Source organism: Canis aureus, chromosome 2 (genome assembly GCF_053574225.1).
Source record: "Canis aureus isolate CA01 chromosome 2, VMU_Caureus_v.1.0, whole genome shotgun sequence".
In the NCBI taxonomy this organism is placed as follows: domain Eukaryota; kingdom Metazoa; phylum Chordata; class Mammalia; order Carnivora; family Canidae; genus Canis; species Canis aureus.
The window spans coordinates 45759020-45774728 of record NC_135612.1 but is presented as its reverse complement, the minus strand read 5'-3'; the positions used below and the strand labels follow the sequence as shown (position 1 = coordinate 45774728).

Genomic DNA, 15709 nt, shown 5'->3' with positions numbered 1-15709 from the left:
CGGCCAATTAAGCGCGAAAAGGTAAGGCTGTCATCCCCCACGAAAATTGAATTTCCTTTTCCTGATGGCACTTATTGTCGCCGCTCAATTGTTAATGGGGATTCAGTCCCTATTAAAGTATGAAGGCAAAGCAGAATGGAAAAGTTCAGAGGACTTAGTTCCTAAAGAGTAGGTCACCAAGTGTCCCAGTCGGCCACTAATTCAGTTAACTTTTCTTCATGCCAGATTACTTATTGGATGAGACTGTGGCAGGGCTCTAATATGACATTCTGTGATAGTACACTGCACAATCTGGTGGCTTCTGAGGAACCCACAGGCTCAGGGCTATAGTTTGGGACCCTTATATGGGAGGTTTCAAAAATAAATAAATAAATAAATAACAGCAATTACAAACTTTTCTTTTTGAAAACGGAAATATCAGTGTGGGACAAGATATTGCCTTGGTTTCATCAGATATAAAAGCAGACCTCTGTGTGGAGAGGTGTGCTCCAAATTAACCCTCTGTGGTTTGGGAAGTCATTTTCTAAATGGCAGACAAGGTCGCGGGCAATGATTCTGCTTGGTGGATTTGACTCCAGTTGACTGGAATGGCACACGAGTAATGAACTTGGATATGATATTTTGAAAGCTTGAGGCAAATTTCATCCTTTTGGTAGGAGTCTTTCATCTTTGGAGGTACAGGAGAAAATTTGTCCTGGAGGGCATCTTCCATGGGCCCTGTATGAATGAAAAACAGGAAGCTTATATAAAGTCATAGCCCAAACATTGGACTCGGAGTCATATATCTGTTTTGTCTTGTTTTGTTTTATTTTTTAAAGAGTCCAATCCCACCAGCTTTGTGAAAATGCAACTGTTCTAAATGTGAAGAAAAATCAGGATTTTGAAAAATGAGGAAAGAATAGATGATGATTATTTGAATCTGTGTTATGAAAAATTTAAGGCTTGCATAATCAATGTTGTCAAATCATTCCTGCTGCAATTCAATTTTTTGACATGTGTTTAAAGCCTGTTCACATACACTTAAAATCTGACTTGAGCCTGAAAACAGTAAGTAAAGCAATGATCTAAACTGTGCTCAGAATTACTAATTTTCTATATTATTTTAACAGTCAAGGTGCTTGGTCCCCATAGAATAGCAGTTGAATTGCCATGGGAAGAAAAATCCACAGATTCAATAGTTAGATTAGTATTCTAGGTTCATAATTTTTTAATGTTGTTTCTGCCCGATTCTATGGTGATAAGAAGCAGGAACAGAAAGGATTAATGTTATATCCTTTCCAATTTAAGTGCCTTTTGAAGAATTTGATAAGAATTGCTACTTTCAAAGAGAAGATTTGAATAAGAAATAATTCTCCTATATTAGTATGGATCGATTAATAACATTGATCGAAATTCTCTTTTGAACTCTTCCTTGGATTTTTAACCTTTTCTCAAGAGACACGACTTTCTTTCCAGAAGCGATTGCTGTGGGCTATTTATTTTAGTCATTTTCCCATGGCAGTGGATGATTTAGAAATGATTACAATAGTTTGAACTTCCTGTTATTTGAGATAGAGAGTAAAACCAGATCTCCAATGCTTCCTACTCCCACCCTCCAGCATCTCTATATAAGCATAATGAAAACAAACAAGCAATGACAAAATTCCATCAGCAGCCCTCAAATGTGGAAAGGGCTGGTGGCCAGAAGCTTCCAATAATCCACATCATTAAGTAAAGGTGGCAGGAGACATTGCAGGAGGCTCCAAAGCTTCCTCCCAAGCTGGAGCCCAGAGACCCTGCTCGAGTTTTGTGGTCTGCTGAGGATAGAGGTAGAAAAAAGCATCTGGGCAGCCCCAAAGGCTCTTTCATCTAGCTGTCTTCACTGCAAAGGAAGAAGCTAAAAGTCTTTTGTCTCTTGGGTTTATAGGGAGTGAAAAATGAAGGGGAGAGGGAACAGCCCATGCTATATCTGATGTGAATAAGTCTTCATTCCCACATTGTGTCTCTCCTGCTAGAGTGAAATACACCACTGACAGGCCAACCTTGACATTGGACATTAAACATGAAGAAAGGTCTAGCTACCAGGGTTACATATAGACCCTATCTTGAATCCTCAGGCTTCAGATAACCCAGCCCTCAAACTCTGTTTCTTAGGAGAGAGGACACATGGAGTGTTGAGGGCAGGGGTGCCCATCCAGGGAGGGGGAGGGGTGAGAAATGAATAGGGGAACAAGACATTTTGTAAGATAACACAAAAACAAAAAAATAAACAAACAAAACCAGGATCCTTGACCTTACCTTTCTATACACCCAAGAATATATATAAATAATTTTCTTTTTTAAAAATGTAAATCCAAATGCATCAAGGTTAGGAAAAACCAGAGGTAGATTTTTTTTTTTTTTTTTTTTTGACTTAGAATGGGTAGGTCTTCCTAACAAAATTTGGATACTATAAGAAAATGGTAGAAATACTTGAGTAAAAATATTCTGGATAACAACAAGAACAAATACCACAATTTTATAAAGTCTAAAAATCAAACCCAGACTGGGGGCGGGATGTGAGGGGATGTGTTCACTGATTCATGAAGGTCTACTTTTTAATTGATAAAAACTCAAACACATGAATAGGAAAATTAGAAAACTGGCAGTTTACAGAGAAATACAAGTGGCCAATAAATATACTCAGCTTCTCAGTTTTACTTACAATTTTTAAAATTGCACATCAAAATAATAAGAGGTTATTGTGTTTTATCTTACTGACAGAACAAATGCCAAGGTTGGTTTCTCCCCAGAGCTGGTGAGTGTGCAGGCAGGCTACCACCTTCTCCAAACTTTCTGAGAAGCTACGTACTGATGCATTTCCAACCTAAAAATAAATACTAAACACACACACACACACACAAATATTTCCCATATAATAAATCTTTTTTTTAATGTTTATTTATTTATGATAGTCACACAGAGAGAGAGAGAGAGAGAGAGAGGCAGAGACATAGGCAGAGGGAGAAGCAGGCTCCATGCACCAGGAGCCCGACGTGGGATTCGATCCCAGGTCTCCAGGATCGTGCCCTGAGCCAAAGGCAGGCGCTAAACCACTGTGCCACCCAGGGATCCCATATTTCCCATATATAATTCATATGTGTGTGTTATAAATATATAGGTTTTTTGCAAACTATTCTTAAAAATAATTTTGACAACAAAATATCTGTCTATACAAGAGTGCGAAGTTATGATATCCTCCACTGGATAGCAATAATCCTAGATATATTAAGTGAAAAAAATAAAATGTACATTGATGTATGTGATGTGATTTCTTAGGAATACATGATATTTTTTATCTATTGCATATACACACCTTTATGTATGCACATGTGTTTTATATATTTTTATTTCTATTACATATAAATATAAACACATATGTGTATGTGCTCACGTACTGCATAAACTAATACATTGATGAGTCTTCAGGTCTTCTGGAAAAAATCATAAGAAATTAGGTACATCAGTTGCATTTAAGGATCTGATGGAGTTTGTTGAAAGGGAGTCTTTGTTTCACTTTTTACTTTGGTTGTTTTGAGTTTTTAAACCATACATTTATATTCTTTTATGTTATAAATTCATATCGATTTTGTGAGTGAGAGTAATAAACTTCTAGGGATGTCTGGCTTATTTGACTATTTTCTTCTTCATCAAAATTCCTTTTTTAAGAATAGGGTTATTTTCTTGCTACCTGTGTAGTTATACACTCATTGTAGAAATTTAGAAAACAAAATTCTTTTCCTACCATCACAGCCCAAGATATTTTGTCCCTATGGATGTGTTCTGAATGTCTACTGTGCCCAACAGTGTGTTTAAAAAGACGAATGTGGCTCTTCCCTCGAGTAACATATTTTTTTAAGTTTTTATTTAAAATCAGGTAGTTGACATACAATGTAATATTAATGTCAGATGCACAATGTAGTGATACAACACTTCCATATACCACCCAGTGCTCGTCACAAGTGCACTCCTTCATCCCCATCACCTATTTCACCCATCCCCCCACTCATCACCCCTCTGGGGACATCAGAGTGTTCTCCATGGTGAAGATTCTGTTTCTTGGTCTGCCCCTCCCCCCTTTTTTCCCCTTTCCTTGTAGAAGCTTACATTTTAGTAAGGCATATATGTTCTGGTAAATTGTACATGTGATAATCACAGGGTGTGATTAATGATCCTTTAAAGGTACTTGCAAGATTGCTTTGACAAAATATAAATGAGATGCCTAATCATGTTTGGACTTGAATTATTATTTAACTTTTTTTGAAAAAAAAATTGTTTTCCGATGAATACAAAAATCAGAAAAATTCACACAAGTCAAAAAATATCTCATTTTGGACAGCTTTATGTCTTGCTTTCGCAGTGAGCATTACAAAAGGAATTCAGGTAAAAGGCTGAGCATTCAGTGAGGCTCAGAACTAACATGATTACTACAATTAATATCATTTTTTAAAAATCATATCATGAACATTTCCTCATGGTGATAAATCTTCTTTGAAAGCATAATAACGCAGATTCAGTGATATAATATACAACTATTTGAACAGCTCATGGTTGGTAGACAATCATTTTGAACTCTATTTTTTCATATATGTGACTTTTTTTTTTAGCTGTGGCTTACCCCACATCTTTACTTAATGAAAACCTTACATACATAGTGCCTCCTTCATGAGGCTGTACCACTTTGGAGAAGAGAAATCAGGAGCGGGAGGTGGCCATATGGTAAGATGGAAGATAGGACTGGCAGGCCCCAAGTTATGATCCATATGCCTTGATCTCCCAAACAAGCCTGTCCCATTTGGGGCACTCCAAGTCTCTTATTTATGCATTGCAGGTGGGAAGAATCTGCATTATAAAGTAACACGATAAAGTGCTATAAAATTTGAATACTTCACAATTAACCTAGTAGTGTTTGTTTGAGGATATTTGAATTGACAAGAGTATGCTTTAGGGGAATCTGAGAGGCCGTTCAAGAAGTGACTAAGGTTATCTAGTCACAAGAGGTGCAAGCCTGGAGTGAGGTGAACATAGGAGGCATGAAAAGGCAGGGATAGGTGTGAAGGAACACCACATGGGGAGTGGAAATCGATTGGATCACCCATAAAGAATGGAACATGAAGGAAGGGTTCAAAGGGGACTCCTCACTTTAGGTCTGGGTAACTTTCTAAGATGATCTAGACAGATATGAATAAGGGGAAAGGGGAGAAGGGTTAAGAAAGCAAATAATGACAAACATGAAGTTAACTAATTATTCAGAAAATTGATGTTACCATTTGATGGAAGAGGCAATTGAGTCTCTAAGATTTTTTTAAACCCCAAAGGAAAACAAATAGGACCACTGTGATTGAAAACTCTAGGCAGCCCAGAGTCTGACGTCATGGATGCTGGATGGCAGGCTTCTAGTCTCCATCATGAGTAAGATGGCTAGGCTTAAAGAAGGTTTGTAATTGTCAAGATGAATAGGAAAAAATTTGATGTGAAGTTGCTGTGGAAAGTACTAGAATGGACTAGCCCAGGCCTTTCCATGGGGGAGTAGAATACAAGGTAACTCAAAGCTCTGAGGATGGGAATGGTGTCATAAGACTGCAGACAAAATGAGGGAAATTGAAGGAGAGACTTAGACATTTTTTTTATTATGGGATTGAATTCATTCACAGTCACTTCGATTGTAATAATGAGGTTCATTTAAGACCTGGGACTTGCTGAAATAATATGGTTAAAGCCATGACACATTAAGATTGTACTTGCCATAACAGAACCCGTTTGGGCTATTATTAATCTAATCTCATAAGTGCACATAATACCCAAGCAAGCAAACCAAAGCTTTGAATTTGGTTTACACTAATAGTAAGACTATCTCGTGGGCTTTTCACTGGGATTCTCTGTACCATTAAGCAATTACTAGTGGCTAGAACACTAGCCCACATGTCGCTATTTCTGGTTAGGGGATTTTCTTGCCTGCCTCACTAAATCTTCCAATTAAATGCAATGGTACTACATTCATTTCAGTTCTTCATTTACAATGCACAGTGGAAAGTATTGTTACTCTAAGTAAATAGTTTTAGGAGCTGTTGAACCACACACATAGCAGTGCTGAGTTTCAGCATTCCACCAAGGATAGGCTATCATTGTGTAACAAACACTATGTAAGTCCAGAGACAAAGAGAAGTCTTTTTTTATTGCTATGATTGCAACATCTTTATCAACAAAATTACTCCATCCAATAATACCTTCCAACTATGTCTTTGTGTCCACTTCTGTTAATTTCATCACGGGAGTTATGTGTAAATTTGTTCTACTCAAAGTTCTATTTAAAATTTAAGTGCCATACAGAACAAAGACCCATGAAGCCCCTTCTACAATACACCAAAAATAAATTCAAAAGTTCTAAACAAAGTTATCATGGTAATGATAATGATTATAATCATGATGATGATTTATTAATGTTTATGTGGAGATTAAAATAGAAAACATAACTGGATTTAAACAACAGATTCATATTTAAGTGGTAAATCCAATTCTTGAATCATTTTTAATGATTTATCATGAGGATCTTTTTTTCCATAAAATCAGGATGATATATAAGATCAATATAGAACTTTTCCTCAAATCTCAGAACACCGGTACTGAGAGATAATCTCTGAAATGCAAAATGTTGGCTATTAAAATCATATCTAAATTCATGACATAATTCTAACGTCAACTAGTTTTGTAACCCTGGGAAATTTAACTTATCTGGTCAATGCCTCAGGTTTATCTGCCAAAAAGAGATCCATAAGTGTACTCGCTGCACAGAGTCATTATCAGAATTAAATGAGATCCCAAATTCAAGAGCTTACCACATTACTTTAATCATTTATAAGCACATACACTTTTTGAACCCTAGAGATTGTCTGTATTATTTCATATTCTAATGAAGTAAGATGACTATATAAATATTCAAGTGATTTTAGGTAAAACCATTGATAATGGTAAGTACTGTTTTATTAGAATGGAGTCAAGGATATATGTGATATATTTGTAGATTTTAATGATATAATCATGGAAGTTAGTAGAATCCCTGAGAAAATGCTTCATGGTGCCACAACTGAATACTCATTGATCCCATCTAGAAGGACCTTAGATACTTATAGAAATACTTAACATTCAGATTGAATAAGTATATAATTTGTGTATATGTGAAAAACACCCTTTTGCTCCCATTTCCTTTTTTAAAAGATTTTATTTATTTATTTATTTATTTATTTATTTATTTGAGAGAGATAGAGAGAGAGCAAGTGGTGGGGGAGGGACAAGTGGACTCCACACTGATCATAGAGCCCCACACTAGGCTCAATTTCACAACCCTAAGATCATGACCTGAGCCAAAATCAAGAGTCAGACACTTAACCAACTGAGCCCCCCAGGCATCACCCCTTGTTCTCACTTCTGTTCTTAGAATGGTAAATGTCTCCAAAACTCTCTTATTTTACAGAAATGCTTCTTTCTGTCTGATTTGTAACTTGACAATTTAATAATATTAGAAGTATTTGCGTAAAATCTATGATATTTTCAACTTCTTGATAAAGTAAGTGATATTCTGCTTGCTAAAAATCAAATATACTCCAAATTTTTTATTATTGTGCATCTCATTCCTCTAGAATTCTAGAATCACTTTTTTTTATTAGATTGCCTCTGAACTTTACTCTTTATACAAAAACGGATGGGAGGAAGGGAGAGATGGAAGCAGAGAGAAAGAGAGAGAGAGTTTCAGCCATTTCTTGAGCTTCCAAATTGTCTTTCTTACAGTTAACTATTCTGTTCAGATACCAAACTAATATAACTCGCCACAATTAACTCATACTTTTGTTCTCCTTTCATTTGCTGGGAAGGCTTTACCAGTGCCCCATTTAAATTTTCCAAGGCTTTTTCTCTATGCTACAACTTTTTTTGAGGGGGGGAGAGGGGATTGGCTCTTTAATCTTTGACTTGAAAAAAAAAAAGAAGCACCACATAATTATTTTAGTCTCGCTTTTCAAAGTCCTGAGTGATGTTCAGTGATAAAAGTTTTCAGGGTTTAATAAGATAAGAGGAACCCTATTCCCCACTATGCAATTTGATAACTGTTCCTTCCTACTTCTTTTCCAAACTAAAAGCCTTATTCATTCCCTTAGAGCCTGGTCAGAATGGGAAACTGCAAAGCCCAAACTCCCATGTACAGAAGCATTAGGCACTGACCTCATGGCTTCCTAATAGATCTGCAAAGTGCTTTGTTCCTGGAAATCATCCGATGAGTAGTTCAGTGCTATTGTATATCTTGTTAGAGTAGCAGAAGTACCCAGAATGAACTAAAATCTCCCTGCAGAGTTGCTGCATCATATGCTGAGAACATTCTGAACTTTCAACAAATTCATGTTACCAGCCTGGGTAGCCATGGTTAAGTCTATACAGGGGTTAAGTGAGAAATATGGGTCTGCTATTCAATGTCTTTTGAGAGTGACAAAGCTCTGGGCACGAGGGGGTGGGACACAAGGGATTGCCTCTCAGCCCTTTCCAGACCTTTCCAATTGTTATCAGACACAGGGGATAATGCAAAAGGGCTCAGGTACTGACCTCTCTGTAGCCTGACAGCCTCAGGCAGGACCATTGACCCTCTCCACCTTGACTTGCCCCTTCTGTAAAACGAAGACCTTCCTATATTATGGAATTTACTCTGATATCTAAACAGCTGAGAAAGAAGACAGCTCATTTGTTTTAACTAGACAGTCTTCCCTCTCTCTCTCTCTGTCTTTCTCTCTATCCATTTCTCTCTGTCTCTCTGTCTCTCCGTCTCTCCATCATTTATCTATCATCTATCATCAGTGAAGCTAGGGACTTCTAAAATACTCAGTTGATAGTTTTGCCACACCTTTGTTCATTTTTATTTCAGAGATTATCAGGATTGCATCCCACCAACAATGTAAGTATCATTCCATGTATATTTCCTAAGCTGTCATTTTTTTAAGACACTTAATTCAGAAATATAGGGCACATGATGAAAGTGCACATTTTGACACACTTTGACATACATACAAAACTGTGAAACCATCACCACAATCAACGTAGTAAATATCACCCCCAAAGGCAAAGGTAAAGATTTCCTGGTACCCCTTTAAATTTCCTTCCGCCCCTCCTTGTAAATCCTCCATCCTCAAACAACCATTGATTTGCTTTCTGTCACTTTATGTTAATTTTCATTTTCCAGGGATTTATGTAAACAAAATTCTTTAATATATATCCTCTTTTCTCAAGATTATTTAATTCCGTGCAATCACTCTTTGATTTATCCAGATGTGTCCACTGCCATACCTCCCTGAACAGGCTCAATCTTGTCTGATTTACCCAGGTGTTTGCATGTATCAATACTCCATTCCTTCTTGTTGCTATGTACTAAACCATTTTAGAGAGACACCAAAATTTATGCCTACAGCTCCATTTTGATTGGCATTTTGTTTGGTTCCAGGTCTAGGCTATTACAAATAAAGCCCTGTGAATATTTGTATGCAGGTCTTTTTATGGTTATAGACTTTTATTCTTCTTGGGTAAACACCTAGAAGTGGCATGGCTAGATCTATGGTAGATGATATTAAACTTTTTTAAGAAATGCCAAATGACTTTCCAAAGTGGTTGGGAGTTCCAGTTCTAGTTCCTCACATACTAGCAAATACTTCATAAGGTCAATTTTTTTCCTCTCCTGATTGTAGACATTTGAATTGGTATGTAATAGTATTTCACTTTTTTAAAATTTTGTTCTAACTAATTATGTCAAATATTGTATATGCTTATTTGCGGTCTGTAGGCTTTCTTTGAAGTGTTGGCACACCTTTTTTATTTTTTAGTGAGTTGTTCAACTTCTTATTATGCAGCTTGAATGGTCTTTATGTATTCTAGATATAAGTTCTTTGCTAAGTTTTTTTTTTTTTTTCTTTGTTTGTTTTTGCTAGTCTGTTCTGGTCTTTTCATTTCTTAGTGAATTTGGAGGAATATCAGTTTTACATTTGATTAAGTTATTTTTATTTGCCCTTTATGGATCATGCTTTTGGTGTCACTCCTGAGAAATCATTGTCAAACTCAGGAAACATAGGGTTCCTTTCTCTTATTTTCTCATGCCTCTGGGAGTTTCTGAACCACCCTTGATAGCCATTACTTACTCAATGTCTTCTGATATGAAAACCTGCCCCTTTTGGTCTGATAGACTACATCATTGAAAGAATAATCAAATCATTGGCTTCACAGTAGGGTCTCCTGGAAATGATCCTAAGCCAGTGACCCTGCACACTCAGCTGTCCATTATGCTTTGGGTCATGAGAACAACACCCCACAATCTTGAGCCCTTGGGATTAACTGAGTGAACAGCAATGGGAGTTTGTAGACTATGAGAACAGCACTACTAACCATTACATGTGATAGAGCTCATTGGAATGTTGCTGCTTTCCATTGCTTAGCCAAGATATGAAGGACAGGACCCAAAGGGCAACACACTTGGCCAAGCAGTCATCTTAACACTGGATGCTCCTACCAATAAATGATCTTATTTATTATAAACTATTAAGCTATTACCTAAAAGTTGCCCCTTCAAGGAAATAAAACCCTAGGCACCTCTTGTATTATAGATACCCCAAATATAAATCAGAATCTTGCAAGTCCCTACATGTCCTAAGGTTTCAATACAAGGCCTTGTGAAAACACTTTATTTCTTTTGGAGTTATCAACATTACCAGTTACAGCTAAGACCTACATTTCACTTTACAATATGCATAATTCTGGGCTCTTGGAAAAGGCATTTAATGGAACTTTGATGTCCCAATAGGTCCCATCTGCTGGTTTTACTGGGAAACATGTGGTCTATTCAAAAACTCCTTTTCAAATTCTAGTCTGACAGATGAGCCTATATTTTGCCCCTGTCTTTACAGATTTTCAATCCTATCCCCATCCCATAAAGGCTGGTGGTCAGATAGATTGAGGGCACATATTCTACTAGGGCCTATTAATCTTAGGTTTACCCATGAGTCATTTGATATGGGTCCCATTTGAACCTACACTTCCACCAAAAAAACAAAAACAAAACCCTTCCAAGTGCAGTGGCACACTGGTAAGGTGACTATTGGTCATATGACACCTCATCATAGGTACTTTCATTGATTTTGGTGTAAAGGCCCAATCTCTCATGTTTATTTCAACCAAATATGGCAAATGCTGAGATCCATGTCATCTCAACTGGGTGTTGAGAAAGAATACTCCCAGTTCCACATTCCAGATGGAATCTTCCTGGCCTAGAAGATCATCCCTGGAAATGACATTGACTCAGATGACATCACCCCAACCCAAGACCTTCCCCTGAACCAGAGACAACATTATCCTGGGCACTCTCTGTCCCAGCAACACCCATGGGCTGTTTCTCCTAAGACACAACTTGGACCTCGGGTAGTTTTGCTTGTCTCCCTTTGCAATATTCAAGAATTCTAGTATGTTTCTGAGTTTGCCATCTGCTTATCCCAGGATCCTGGTATGTTCTCTGTTCCCAGCTATGTCCTTACACTGTCATGTCTAAAGGGAAATCTGGTAGTGTTTGCTATGATCTGTGCTTTCTAAAATCCAATAGAGATTATTGCTTTCCTCAGAAGGTGCCTGCCTCATATCAGCCAACCCCATCAACCTTCTAGGAAAGGACCACTTACTCCCCAGCTCCTTTCCTACTGCTATCCTCTGCTGAGACCTACTGCCCTGCATCTCTCACCATGACCACTCCTTCCCCTTGGCCACATGCAAATATCACTAATCTTCACAATCTTATCAGTTTGTATCCTCTAACAATATGCCTGCCAGACCAGCCACCTTGACCTGAACATATTTCTAACATACTTTACAACTCCACCAAAATATTATTAAGGACAAAAATTCCAAGTCTACTTTCCTGGCTAATGCCATATAAATGGAAAACTTAAGTTATGGGCGGGCCTGCATGGACTCTATATTTCTATTTGTGTTCTGCCTTTCTACTCTCATAATAAAATGCTTTTTATTCTGTTTAGAGTAACACAAGCGCTATGCTCTTAAAGTCTCGGCTATCAACACCCCAAAATTTCCTTAATATGCTATTCACATATTATGTTAAATATTACAAAGCCAATTGTGTTCATCATATTTTTCTCTTTTTTAAAAATATATTTTATGGTGTTTTGACATCTTTAAGGAAGCCCTACTGGCAGGAAGAGACTGCCCCTCCCAGAGCATACTAATTCCTAGAGACTATAAATAACTTATAGGAGAACCTACCTGTTTTTCCTATACAACCAACCATTTCTGTGTCCATATCTCTGACCACCTCCTTTATTTAATTCACACACCAATTTAATGTCTCTGACCTTAAATTGATCCAGAACCAGGAACCAGATAACTAGCAGCAGTCCCTAGATCCCAAGGCCTGCTGGAATAATTCTAACTAGTGAACTCTAAGCTATTTGCCCTTCCTTGCCTTGCCTTTCCCACAAAACACACAATAAAGGCTGTGTGACTCTAGGTTTTCTCCTTGTTCCTTTCTGCTTCTGGGCTGACACACATGCTACCTCCTGTAGTCATGCCTCTCATTTCTAGGGGAACTGTGACATTGAACCTCTTTTTTTTTTAAGATTTTATTTATTCATGAGAGACAGAGAGAGAGAGAGAGGCAGAGACACAGGCAGAGGGAGAAGCAGGCTCCATGCAGGCAGCCCAAAGTGGGGCTCAATCCGGGGTCTCCAGGATCATGCCCTGGACTGAAGGTGGCGCTAAACTGCTAAACCACCTGGGCTGCCCAACATTGAACCTCTTTTTGCGTGGCATTGATCTTTCTGTATCATCATCACTCAGCACTTTATAAATTCATCTCTGGCACAAATAACTTGGGACTTCTTTTAATTTTTTCAGCTTTAATATGAATCATTTCAATTGAGTCTTTACTTTTATTTGAATGGTTACTTCACCTTTGTTTTGACAATATATTTTCTATATGTGTATAATTCAAGTTTAACAGGTTTGTTTTCTTTTAGTAATTTACTTATTGTTTCACTGACTTCTCATTTGCATTGTTAAAAAAGAATTCTCTGAAAAAAAAAGAATTCTCTGCCATTCTTGTCTTTGTTTCTTTGTATGTAACATTTTTACCCTATTTATGTTTATTTACTTATTTATTTATTATTTATTTATACATACATACATACATACATACATACTCTGGTTGCTTTTAAATTTATCTTTATACTACCGGTTTTGAGAAATTTGAGTATTAGCATGTGCTTTTTCTTAACATTTCCTGTCTATGGATTTTATTGAACATCTTAGATCTGGAAGTTTATGGTTTTCATCAAATTTGAAAATTTTCTGGTCCTTATTTCTCAAATATGGTTTAGTCTATCTCCCATCTTCTTCAAGAACTCCAATTATATGTATTTTGGGCCACCTGAAGTTGTATTTAGCTCACATACCATTTTCCATCTTTTAAAAATCTCAAATTTTAGATTCCTTTTGTGGTATAACCAAGCTCTTTGCTATTTACAAGTTTGTTTCTGAGTTGCAAGAAAGTATTTCCCCCACCTCTGTATTTTGTAATTACTATATTCCTTCATTCAATCTTGACTGCCATACTCAGACAGAAAGCTCCAGGAAACTTTTCTCTTGTATCTGTAGTGAAAACCTTAACAGGATACAATTATTGTTCCCTCTCTGTCAAATAGATGCCTTTTTTTAAATTTTTAAACTCTTAATTAATTAATTAAAATTATTTTTCTATGTGTGTTTAATTTTGGAATGTTTTTATTATTTTGTATTCAAATTCACTTATCATTTCCTCTGCTATTAATTCTACTGCTATGAGTGTCACACATTCATTTGTTGAAACTCTGATCCCCAATGTGATATATTTGGAGGTGAGAATTTGAGGAAGTAATTAGGTTTAGATGAGGGTGGTCTCCTCATTATGAGACTAGTGCCATCATAAGAAGAGACCAGCCAGTAGCTCTCCCAACATAAGATCAATGTCTGCATACCAGGGAGAGGGTGCTCAGCAGGCACTGAATCTGCTGGCACCTTGATCTCAGCCTTCCCAACATCCAGAATAGTGAGAAATAAATGTGTGTTGTTTATGCCATCCAATCTATGGTAATTTGTTATAGCAGCTCGAGCTAACTAAGACACCCATCCACTGTGCATTTTATCCCAGACACTGTGGAATTTTTCTTTAAAATTCAGATTTGGGCCATTTTTTTTATATCTTCATGTTAATATTTATCATTAGAACATATAAAATATAATATAATTCTTTTAATGTTTATTATGCTTAATGTTGAATGTTTTAATATTTAATGAAAATTCTAAGATCTATATCAGCTCTCTATTAGTTTAAGTGATTGCTTTTTCTCATAATAATGGTTCCTGTTTCCTGCTTGCTTGCATTCCTCCTAGTAATCTTCTATTAGACACCAGACAATTGTGAACTTTTTCTTATTGAGTGTTGAATAATTTTGTATTCCAATAAATATTATTGAATTCTGTTCTAGGATGCGGTTGTGTTACCTGAACACAGTTTGATGTTTTTCTGTCTTGCTTTTAGTATTTTTCAGGCAAGGTCAGGGCAATATCTAGGACCAGTTATTCCCCCAGTGCTAAGGTAAAACTCTTCTCAGTACTCAGTAAGTTCTGAATTATGAAGTTCTCCAGTTGGCAATAGGGAGAAAATACTATTTTCAACCCTGTATGATGCTGGATACTGTTCCTGCTAATCTTTTCAAGTGGCTCTTCCCCTAGCTTGGGGTATATTCATCACACACATGTGCTGCTCAGTATTCTGCTGAATGCTCAAGAGGAGCCCTTTGCAGATCTTTGCAATTCTTACTTTGTTCAGCTCTCTACTTCATGACTTCTACCCTGTGACTTCTCACCAAATGAGCCTCTCCAGACCTTCATCTCTGTTCCCTCAGCTTGGGAAGATGGCCATGGTCAGCTTGGCATCCCACCTCTCTTTCACAGCCCAGGAACTCCCTCAAGGTGGAGAGTTGAAGAAGTCATAAGATTCACCACTTGTTTCCTATCTCTTAGGCATTACTGTCTTTCTGCCTGACATCCAATATCATGGAAATCATTGTTTTGTCTGGATTTTTTGGTTGTTTTAGACAAGAGAGCAAATCTGTTTTCTGTTACTGCCTCTTGGTTAAAAAACAGAAGTTACCTTCTCTCTAGCATAACTTGCAAAAATATTTCTATTTAAACACTATTACCCTGTTACCGCTCTCTTTTTCTCTGGCTTTAATTATATCACCACTCTCTTTTTATGGAATTACATCAAATACAATGTCCTGTCCTTAATTTCCATGTGTTTGAACCAATTTACTTCTTTCTTTATCATTTGTCTCTTTAGCTTCCAGAGTAAAATACTTCCTTGCCTTAGTTCTACTTCTCTAATTTTCTTATTACTTAAGCAGCTTGCATGTTAGTACATTGATTTAGGCAATCCTTTCTTCCTTTTTTTCCCTATGCACAGGCACAAACAAAGAAGACTGTATATGTGCTTATTATAAAGTTTTGTGATCATCCATAAATATTTATTGATTCTACCATTGGCATTGCATTAGCAAAGAGAATGTCTAGCACAGATAGCATCTCCCAGGAATTTAGGGTCACATGACAATACTTCATGTTTCTT

The 15709-nt window shown here is 36.9% G+C and overlaps 1 long non-coding RNA gene across 1 annotated transcript in view; it reads right to left on the bottom strand.

The window, feature by feature from the left end:
• Window positions 1–377: 377 nt before the first annotated feature.
• LOC144290614 (uncharacterized) overlaps window positions 378–15709 on the bottom strand; it is a 34017-nt gene continuing 18685 nt past the window's right edge. Inside the window, exon 3 of the long non-coding RNA XR_013358179.1 lies at window positions 378–717. This is a non-coding gene — a long non-coding RNA (uncharacterized LOC144290614). The remainder of the gene's footprint in view (window positions 718–15709) is intronic.